Genomic DNA, 11,768 nt, shown 5'->3' with positions numbered 1-11,768 from the left:
TTTTAAGCAAATAAAACCTCAGAATGGATTTTCTTTCCAAGATGTGTTTTTGTTTTATCACAATGACCTTTCTAAGAAAAGATGACGGCGAGCCTCAGGTAAAAAGAAATGGCCACATTTCATCTACAGTTAGCCTCCACGACCCCTGAACTTGGTTTTTCTATCTGAACCTCTTTTCATGCACCATTTCTCCTGGCGTCTGATAAGGAACACTCGAGTGCTCCAGCGAGGCCGGACTGGAACTCTGACTTTCATAAAATAGCCAGTAAACAAATTCCGTCCCGCTTTAAATGGTGATATTAGTCTTCCGTTTTCTTTTTAATACCACGAGGCATTGATAAACGGCACAATTCAGGACTGTAAAATGGAGCCATTAAATGAGGCCCCATGACCAGCTGGAGATCCTGAGTTATCAGCTCAAGGTATTATTTAAGTATTTATAGAAAATGTATGGATATATAAGCACGCACAACCACACACTCTGTGTGTTTACACACACAAACTCTATCGTCTCATCTTTTTTTTTTTTTTCTTCCCCCTATCTCTAACACAAAAGTCAAGGGGTTTGGGAGCACGGGCAAAAAAAGAGATTTCTAAGAGAGCAGGCGATTGGGCCGGGGTCATTCGAAAGGGTAATTATTGTTAAATGTCAGGTTAACTCTGAAGGCCTCAGCTCATCCAACTGAGAGCAGATTAGCTCAGATGGAGACATTTTCAACACGGTGCTGTCTGGCCAATCAGAGACAGCTGGGATTAACCAAATACCTTCTCATCTACTTGCTCACAGAAAGGTCAGTTTCTGCTCATTGCTTCTCTTTTAAGATGTGCTTTTTTTTAAAAAAATTTTTTTTTTATTTATGGCAGCCGTGTGCAGGAAATCGGGTCCCTTTTATCAGTGAATTAAATATTCAACATCTAAAACCCACTTTTTGAGAGTCAACTTCATTCACTTTCAAGACCCTTTTTATCTTTTTTTCTTTTTTTCGAGAGCTGAAGATATACGGGGCACGTGTACGCAGTGCACATCTTAGCCTCAGCCCTCCCGCTAAGCTGGAGGTCTGCCTGTCGTGTTTCTGCGTCTTTTTTTGAAAGCTTGCTTGTTTCATTTCATGCATTTTCTTCTTTAAGGTGCCGGTTTATGTTTCCTATCATTTTCTTCATAAAAAAAGAAGAGGGGAAAATGAAACTAACCCTGGGGGTGCTCTAAAACATTATCTGTTTTTATGTACAGCTTTTTCTCCCCCTAAGCAACGTAAATGAGCAGATGCATAAACTCAGTGGCGAAATGAACGGGGAGAAAAGCAAAGATCACGGACTTGAGATTCCCCAGACTGCGAGTGTATGTGTGTATATGATTGTGCGCACACACAGGTACCCACGCATGCCCGCGGGCGCGCGCGCACGCACACACACACACACACAAAATCTGTAAATTATCCATAGAAGACTCACAGATATTTGCTGAATATATTATTTAATATATTCCTCCATGAATATGTGTGTATTCTTGGTAGAAATACGTGGTACCACTTTTCTAAGCCTCTTAAAATGTAGTTATTTTCTCATTTTGGAATGCAATCCATGTGAGATGCTGGAACACTCATCTTTGGAAGAAAACTTGTTACAAAAGCTGAATAAAGACATTGTGGGGGAGGGTCTAGCTCAAGTGATAGAGCGCATGTTTAGCATGAAGGAGGTCCTGGGTTCAATCCCTAGTTCCTCCTCTAAAAATGAATAAATAAATAAACCTAATTACCTACCCCCCAAAAAAATTAGAAAGAAAAATCATGAATATATGTATGTTTGTGTATAACTGAAAAATTGCACTCTACACTGGAAATTGATGTAACATTATAAAGTGGCCATAACTCAATTAAAAAAAAAATAAAGGACATTGTGAGGAAACTCTTGCCTTGCATCAAATATGAACCTGTTTTCATTATGCTGTTTCTACACTGTGGTGATTTAATCCATCCTGGCCCTAACTCCTCTCATTGTTTTCTTATGAAAGTGAAGATATTTTTAACAAGAAGACAAAAATGGTGGGCAAAATGGAGTCTTATCTGGAGAATATACTGCAATATTACATAATATAGTTGCTTAAAAAATGTTAGGATAAGATGCAGAAGGCAATCATTAATAATGATTAATTCCTTTTAAGAACGTCTCCTCTAGTTAAGCTACATTAAGCATTTATTCTCTAGTAATATACAAGGTGATGTTCAAAAAACCCTTGGACCCAGCACCCAGACCTTGGCTTTGAATACTATCCTCCAGCGAAAGGAACTAGGACTCCTCGGAGAAATGGCTGCTTCCACGACTAGGGCAGATGCAAGATGAGCCTCTAACGCTAGAAAGAAGCGCTCAAAATTCAACCCTCTATGGTGTCAAAGGGACACAAGACTCATGGAAGGAGCACCCAGTGGCCAAAGCTGGAAAAAATTGATCAACAAAATAAATGAAGTAATATTGAATGATAACTCAAAGCATAAAATGAAAATCCATGAGCCCATACTGATAAAAATATGTTATTGAATAAACAAATGGGAGAAAATAAACAAATCTCCCATGCAGGTGAATTTAGGTACACATTTTGGCTTCACGAGGGGGAACGTAACCCCTCACCCGTAAGTGTGGGCTGTACATAGTGACTTCCTTCCATCAGCACCAGATGGAAAGGGTAGAAGATGAGCGACTTTACTGTGGGGAAGCCTGATGAAGAGCACGTCAGTCAGGTGACCAAGGTTTGCCACAGCGACGTCATGTTGACCGCATGTCCCTTTACTATGAGAACAGCACTTAACCTTTGTGTCCTTCCTTGCAAAACCACCTAACCTAAGTTTAGTTATGAGAAAAAAAAAATCAGGCAAATTCTAACCGAGAAAAATTCTACAAAATACCTGACAGGGACCCCCCAAAACTTTCAAGGAAGGTTATCAGAAGCAAGGAAAATCTGAGAAGCTGTCACACCCAAAAGGAGCAGATAGAGACATGACAACTAAATGTATGTGATGGGGTCCTACAACAGAACAAGGACGTTAGGAAAAAATGGGAACATAGGAATGACGTGTAGACTTCGGTTAATAATAATGAATCAATATTGGTTCATTCATTGTGACAAATGTACTATCTTAATGTGTGACATTAAAAAAAAAGAGATAAGTGAGTGTGAGGTAGACGAGAACTCTGTACTACCTTCTCCATAATTCTATAAATCTAAAACTGTCCTAAAGCAGAAAATGTATTAAACAAAACCAAGGTTAGCATCTTGAAAAAGAAACTCCAACCGTGTCAAATGTTTTCATTTTTTCAGTATTTTCAAAATACTTAAATATTCAAATTGCCTTGGGATGAAATAGCATATCAGTGCCCTTGAGACAAAAATGGAGAATTGGAGAGCAATCTTGAGAATTCAAAGAAGGAAATACCACAATGCTTTTAAAAGATCAACTTATAAATCTTAAACCCCTTTTTAGGCAAACTCACTCAAAGTCCAAATAATGGGTTTCTTCAGAAATGAGCATTCCTTGTTGTTTGTCTATTTTATATATAGTAGTTTGCATTTGCTAATCCCAAACTCCTAATTTTTCCCTCCCCTCTGTTTCCCCTTTGGTGACCACAAATTGAATCACTATGCTGTACACTTGGAACTAACACAACATTGTAAATCAATTATACTTCAACCGCAAAATGACCATTCCAACTAGCATGGCCCGCTCTTAGCCTGCTGCCATGAAGTGACTTTCTCTCCTCACTTCCATTCTGGATTTGGACCTGAAGTTTGAACTCCATGGTCTTCAACCTAAAAGGCAAGCCTTAGGAAACACAGACAGTTAATATAAGCACAAACATTACCTGTTCAGTGCTGGCTGATCACTCTTTCCAAATTTATTCTGCTTTTGGCACTAATAATGAAGACATCAGGAGATCATTTTGGGTAATGCAAATAGCAATGAAACAATTTCACCAGATTTTACCACCGTTATCTCAATAGTATAGGTAAAAACATTAGATTCAGGGGATGTGAATATTTATATCAATGATTTATCCATCCAGGAGTAGCCATAACGTTCATACTAATTATTTCTCATTTCATTAATAAAAACCGTGCTTCCAATGGCTACACTTGCTTAATTACTATGTATGTATTTTTGATAATCTGCACAGAACATTTTCTAAATATCTTCAGGTTGTTGCTCTTCAAGAATGGTCAAACGTGAATAAACTTTAAGGTCCATAAAGCAAATGTATTTCTAACTATAACTAGTAGCGGGTATGTTGGGTCTCTAAGTTGCATTTTGACTTAAAGCTAAAATACATTTGGCTGTTTTTGTGTCTTGCAGGGAGATGAGCTTTGTGGTCAATTTAATGCCTAGAGATTAAATCACAAAATGACTGTGATGTAAGGAAACTTGTAGTCTCCAAGATTTTTTCTTTTTATGATGTTTGTGTAGCAGTGGAAAACCAAAATCTAGGAGTAGAGATTTACTTATACAATAGCTTTGAGAGTGCTGGTTAGTTTAAGTTCACAAAAGAAACAGAAAATTCCCCAGTTTGCCCAATGCTCTTTTGTAGCAAAATAAAACCACAGAGAAATATCTTTTAAGGCAATAAAAGGAAGGTGTCTTCAAGTACAGACGTATTTCAATTGCTACTGTTTTCTGAACTGACTGGGTGATACTGGATAATAATGGGGCTGTTTTTGACAGTCTCTTATCATGTGTCTCTTGCTGAGTTTGTGTAAGACAGTGGCTAAGCTTCAGTGCTGCACAAATCAGAGGAATATGGAAGGTTAATATCATTAATTTCTAGATTCCTTTAAAACAACTTTAAATTGTACACCCATCCCAGAGAGCTTTTTTACATAGGAAGCAGGATATACATGTAAAAAAGGATTATAAGAAACAAGATTCTAGAGGAACAATTGAGTCCAGGTTTGTTTTTTCAGCCACCCAAGTTGTAAATTGTTGGGTGAAATTCATATTCATTGACTACAGAAATAATTTAATAAATAACATATCTGAGCAGTTGACCTCTCTGGTACAAAGATCAGTGAAGGCGGATTCACTCATGGGGGATAGAATGTCTGCAAGACTTTACTTCAGATGGTATATTTTGCAACCTGGGCTTAAAGTAGCAATCTGTAAAAGCTGAAATATAATGGAAGTGGACTAATTTTGACTTTGTACAGCAACACTATTACTTTGATCTCAGAAATTCGTATGAATTTACCTAAGTGTTTGGTAGCAGACTGATGAGTTCCAGATCAGGTGGTACGTCTGTCCCCAAAGGTTTATTGAGCACATACTATATGCCAAACCACTTAACACGTAATGAAGAAACGGAAAAACCCATTTTGCCTTTGGGAGGCTCAGAGCATCCTCTGAGTCTTTTGTAGCATTTATAACAGTTGCAATTTAGTCATTAGTGGCTTAATTTTTCTTGTAACATCCCAATAGATGACACGCTCCAGGACAGAGAGGGTCATCCTTTGTTTTGTTATTTCCAATGCCTCGCACAGCAGCACATCATCAGTGACTAAGAAGTATTTGTCTGAATGTAGAAGAATAAATGCATGGGAAACTTTGCTAGTCGTGAGCACAAAATATATTCTCCTTTTTTTCCCCCCTTATTATCAAAGGGCAGGCAATAATTCACCTGAAAAAATATAAGTCTTAGCCTTCCTTCCAGCCTCCAGGTGGTTGCGAGGATTCTTGGAAAGTTTCTTTGCTCCTTTTTTGCCCTCCCAGTTCCTGCTCTTGCCTCCAGTTTAGAACTAGAGCAACGAGGCTGGCTTAAAACCCATCAGTCTGGAAGCTGTACAATGGAAATCTAGTTTTAAAGAGGATAAAGCCAAAAAACGGATGTGGAGCTCAGGCTTCTGACAGTAACATGGAACCCCCTGAACAAGCAATCGAAGGGTCTCCTTCCAGACATCTTTAGCATAATAGAAAAATAAGCCTCTGTCTTATTTAAACTCAGTTGTTTTCTATCTCTGGCACAACACAATTTTTCTACTTGATTTAGACATTTTAAATTTCTATGGCCAATAATTGGACATATGTGGCAGACATACAAATCCCGTGAAGACCAGTGTGTTATTTCTTTCCTTACAATTGAAGATTTTTTTTTTTTTGATGGGGTTAAATGAGTGGTTCTCCATCGGGAGGGATTTTGTCTCCCCAGGATAGCTGGTGATGTCTGGAGTGGTGGCCACCACGGGGCACAGGGCTGTTTGTCCCAGCGTGCAGTGGGTAGGGGCCAGACATGCTGCTAAGCGTCTGAAAGCACCCAGGACAGAACCTACAACAGATTATCCAGACCAAAATGTTAATAGTGCTGAGGTTAAGAAACCCTGAGTTCAATCTTTTATTAATTAAGTTGCTTAGACAATCCTATTAACCGTTGATTAAGATTCATTTTTTAATGGGCGCCTGTTGGTTGACTTTGCCTACACAGAAAGTGGCCATGTTTTCTCAGATCGCGTAGTCAAGCTAATTCAATAAAGGTATATTCCACTTGATTAGATGGGGGAGTGGGTCACGCACAAAGTACTGGCCTGATGAACCCTCCTCCTGTAGAAGGAGAAGACACAAATGAACTTATTTACAAAACAGAAACAGACTCACAGCCATAGAAAACAAACTTATGGTTACCAGGGGAGAAAGGGGGTGGGGCAGGATAAATTGGGAGTTCAGGATTTGCAGATACTAAATACTATATATAAAGCAGATAAACGAGGTCCTACTGTAGAGCACAGATAACTAAATTCAATACCTGGCAGTGGCCTATCATGAAAAAATATATATATATATTCCTGAATCACTATGCTATACACCAGAAATTAACACAACATTGTAAACAGATTGTTCTTTAATTTAAAACAAAAAGAGGAAGAATAGGAATATGAAGAAACATGAGAAAGTGCTAAGTAATTAGAAGGGTCAATGTTACAGACGCAACAGTTAAGAAAACCGTGCTGCAGAGTGACCTAAGATGGTTATGCAACTCGGTGAACTTCTGTTTGGAAATAAACAAAACTGGGTATTGAGACTTGGGAATAAGACCCGTTCTTTGAGAAAGTGAGCAACATTGGAAAAAGTCTTTATAAAAATCTCCATCTCTAAAGACTTCCTCATTCTCCCCTTGGATCCCAAGGTGAAAACAAGGAAAGAGGGAAGGAAGGAAGGGAGGTAGGAAAGAACCGAGTCCTGGGCACTAAAAAGCCATGGAACCTACAAGTGATAAATTAAAACTATCCAAAATTCGACGACGTGAAAACAGAATACACAAAACCCATCTGAAGTACGGAACGATCTGAACTCACCAGCAACGTGAAACCTCCACTTGCGTGGAACAGTTCATATTGATGAATAACTTTATAACCATCGCTATCAGCCACCCCAAAGCTACAATAATCCGACTGCCATTACTTTCACCAAAGACTGTGTCGTAAACCTTGTAATTTTCCGCTGTCATGCTCAGCCACTTTGGACACATTTAAATTAGAAAGGACTATGCTGATTTTGCTTCATAGCCAGGGTAATTGCTGTAAGACATAATTATCTTCCCCACCCCCCAAACGTTTTATTCTCCAGTGTTGTTTAAATTCAGTCTCAGTTACCCCATGTCCTTTTAAGCCTGAGCCATCTCTAGCCCCCACCCTGCTGGAAACTTTCCTTTCATCTTCTTTAGCTACAAAGAGCTTAGCTGTCCTTTCCCAACAGCCATGTTATTCCTCTGTGATCTTCCTGAAGAATAGTGTGTGAGTCTAAGTGAGTGAGTTAACTCCATATTTAATTAAAAAGGACTGCCCTTTATTTTCCTTCTATTAATGCTTAACATACCATAGAATTGACTCAAGAAAAAGTTATAAAAGGAAACATTTGAAAAGAGATGGGTTGTGGGGGGAGCATCATTGCTCCTTTTAAATACTTGAAAGAGATGTGCCTATTGATCCAGAAGACTAAACTGGGACAAATGAGTAGAAATGACAGGCAAGGAGATGTGGGGTCCAAATAGAATAGAATTTGCCAGCAGTTGAAGTAGAGTGGGTTTCCTTATGAAGCGGTGAGCCCCTGAGCTAGAGGTGCTCAGCCTGAGGCCAGGGACCCCCAAAACGAGAGGGAGGGGGAAGGTAAGTTTCCTTCTTTGTACAAGGCACAGATTTTTACCCCTAACAAACTACATCAATGTCAGATTGATACTGACTAGGTAGAATTCATCTGGTAAAAAGTAAAAAAGATGCGTGAAGGAATAAATACTATTTCTCAGGCTGATGGGTTAGGTACCGTCTCACTGTCTTAGTAGTGGATTTGGGAGAAGAGATGAACCTTTAAATGCTCAAGCATCTGAGAAATCTCTACCGTTTAATTCACCTCTGTTTACCTGGTGTCCTTCAAATTCTCCCTAAAGATCTGAGGTGTCACTAGCCTAAGGCACCAGAAGCGACCTTTCTCCTGCCAAGTAAGTCACTAGGAACTTGATTCTTCTTCGCCACAGCAGTAAGAAGAATTTATTGAGTACACTGCTTTAAGATCCTGAAGGCTTGACTCACGGAACGTCATGAGTTCATCATTTATATGAACGTTCACGACAACCGCCGTGCTTTCATCACCATCAGAAGTCTACGTCCAAGTGTTAAGTTCTCTACCATTAAAAAGGCTGGCACCGAAGGTGGGATGGGGCTAATGTCGGGGTTTATGCCCGTGAGATTCCTGCTAAGAGCTTCCACTTCTCAGTGTGGCTTGTCCCTCTTACTAGTGTGCACCTGAAGGCTGCAGGAGCTGGAGGTGAAGGAAAGAGTGACAAATGCAAGGCTAGACTCCACTGATGAGGTCTCAATTCCGTCACCGTGTGGTTCTGAATATGCCAACATCTGCGCCTTGTGATGTCAGGGCATCAAAAGAGAAACCCAACAAGGAGATTCAGCTCCATCCTGAGGCCAACAGATTTGAATAGGTGCTTATCTTTTAAAACATATTAAAAATGTGTTCAAGTAAATTTCATAACCTGAAACAAGATCCAGTATACATACGGAGCCAGCATGCCACGTACATGTTCATATGCATTTACTAGTTGTGGTTAGTATACTTTAGTTGTGGTTAGTATAACATGTTTAAGAAAAAAGAGAGACAGGCATTTTCTGAAACTCTCGAATTGAGTACTTTATGCCTGTATGTATTGTCACATACGTGTCAACAAGGCAGGCTTGCATGCACGTGCTCAGGGGAGCCGATTTAGGAAAGACAAGATCGGCTTTTTTCAAACTCTATCATGAAAAGTTCACTCAGCACCCCTCAGTTTCTTCACCTGTATAATGGGGGCGACACGGCTGCTTTCTACCTCTCAAGGGTGTTTATAAGATTTATGAGATCAGTTTTCTCAAGCATCGTGAACTTCTTGGGAAAAATAAAGCATCATTATTCATTTTCTGGGACAGGACCCTTGGGGTGGGGTCCCTGAAAAAAAGAACAAATAGAGTCATTTTTACTTTCGACAAGGGAGAAGTGGTCTCATCCGAAATTCCAAATTCAGTGGAAAAACAAGGTTGCTGTAAAAACCAAGTCAAGTTCAGTCTTTAAAACTCTCTGCATACCTGTACTTTTTATCTTCTATTTGGCCTCGTGGTTTATTATAATACCGTCTCTGTAGGGAACTCTGTGTGTGTGTGTGTGTGTGTGTGTGTGTGTGTGTGTGTGTGTGTGTGTGTGTGTGTGTGCATGTGTGAGAGAGAGATGAGTCAGAGACAGAGACAGAGACAGCCAGAGGAAAGAGAACTGAAAGGTTTTACCCTGTGGAATATCTGCTTATAATAGTTCCTGGTAAGTCCTCATTGGCTGATTACTTAAAATTCAAAAGAGGTGCTTTGCTTTGAATGGTTTTACTTTTTTCCATCATCTTCTTTTGGCAGAGAGAATAAAAAGTTACAGAGATTCCCAGACAATCATCATTATTAAATATATTTCCAATTATGGTGATGGATCCAAATGGTATGGAACTAAACACTGATTTCTGTTCGATGATATGATTACAGGACACCAAGTAGCAAGCACTTTGCAAAGAAAATTCAGATTTGCGAAGGCAAAGTGTTGACTTATTCTTATGTTCATCCCTCCCCTTGAAAAGACACCCAAAGGCTGATGAAAAGGCTCTCCTGGGGCTCTCTCTGCTGGACTGGCACATGGTCCTTTTCTCTTTACTTCACTGTCCAACTACTTAACTCTGAAGCCTCAATTGTAACTCACCTTTGACCTGAAACGAGAAAAAGAAACATTAAGTGTTCCTTTTATTTGACATTACAAGTACTGTACTGGCCCTTGGTTATTATCCAATCATGTAATAGAGCCTTCAATGTTTGGTTTTCCTTCTTCATTTAAAGGCTCCGAATGCCAGACAGCTTGACAGGTCTGAGCTTGGAACTGCCCTGTTTAGCCATAGGGTGGGCCGGTCCCCAGCTCCCGTCTCCTGTGGCTGGGAACCAGTGGAGCTGTTCGATAGACTTTGAACTCTACGTGGGGTCTGATAGGATATTGCTAGTAAGGGTCTGACTCTGTCTGGCCCCCTCCTGCTCTGAGGCAGGAGCTCGCCAGGATCGTTCACAGTTGGCAGCCTCACAGCCGGGACCCAGCTGCCTTGAGCAAGCAGCTTTTCTCTCCTGCTTCCCTGGGCTCAGGGGCTTGTCATCTCTCTGCTGTTTTCTCAGTCTCTCTCCAGCAGCTCTAGACTCTGGTGGGCAGGCCGGGATTCAGATCTCCTGCCCGGCTCTAGAAGCATAGAATTTAAAGATTAGAATCAACCGCAGGGATCACCTAGTCGCTTGCTGTTCAAAGTGCAGCCTGGGGCTGGTAGCATCAACACGACCTGGGAGCTTGTTAGAGATGCTGATGCTTGGGTCTCATCGCAGACCTAGGAAATTACTATCTGCTTTTTCTCAAGACCTCCAGGTGACTCAGAAGCACATTACAGTTTGAGAAGCATTGACTTAATTGACTGATTTAAGAATTGTATTAAATTCTTGGCTATAAAAGGAAATGATATGGAGTTTTAAACATTCTGGTTTCATGTTTCTGGGGCGTAGCCTGGATACCAGCTCCCGACCCCATGTAATTCCCATGTGCACCCAGAACTGAGAACCACGGATAGCTGGAAAGTAGCGGTTCTCAAAGTCAGGTCCCTGGAGCGACACCACCAGTATTACTTGTTAAAATGCAAATTCTCAGGCTGTTTCCTCCACACATTAAACCAGAAACTCCAAGATTGGGGCCCTGGAAGTCTGCATTTGAACAACTCCTCCAGGTTGTTCTGATGCAAGTTTTATAAGAACAGGTTTAAAGAATAAAGATGTCCCAATCCCCACCTGAGAAAGCTGGATCTACACCTGTACTGTCCTGGGGTTGTTTTCATTTAAATTCACATAAATTACATTAAGTTAAAAATTTTGTTTCCCATTTGAATGAGCCGCATTTCAAGTACTTGAGAGCCATGGCTAGGGGCCACATAGAGTTCGCACGGATATGGAACATTGCCGTCATCCGCAGAAAGTTCTACTGGACAGCGCTCATCAAGACTTTGGACTGGAGGGAATCAGATATTAATATTAACTAATAATAACAATAGTGGCAAAAATAACAATTGTCATCTGTTAAGTGATTACTGGGTTCCAGGTGTTGAGCTAAGATATCAAGCAATTTCTCTTTTTTTTTTGTTTTCCTTACAGATTGCCAAATTATTATTTGTTTATTGTGTTTGAGTCCAGGAAGGATTTT

The sequence above is a fragment of the Vicugna pacos genome, chromosome 27 (assembly GCF_048564905.1).
Source record: "Vicugna pacos chromosome 27, VicPac4, whole genome shotgun sequence".
Taxonomy (NCBI): domain Eukaryota; kingdom Metazoa; phylum Chordata; class Mammalia; order Artiodactyla; family Camelidae; genus Vicugna; species Vicugna pacos.
The sequence above is the reverse complement of the archived record's forward strand: the minus strand, read 5'-3'. Positions refer to the sequence as shown.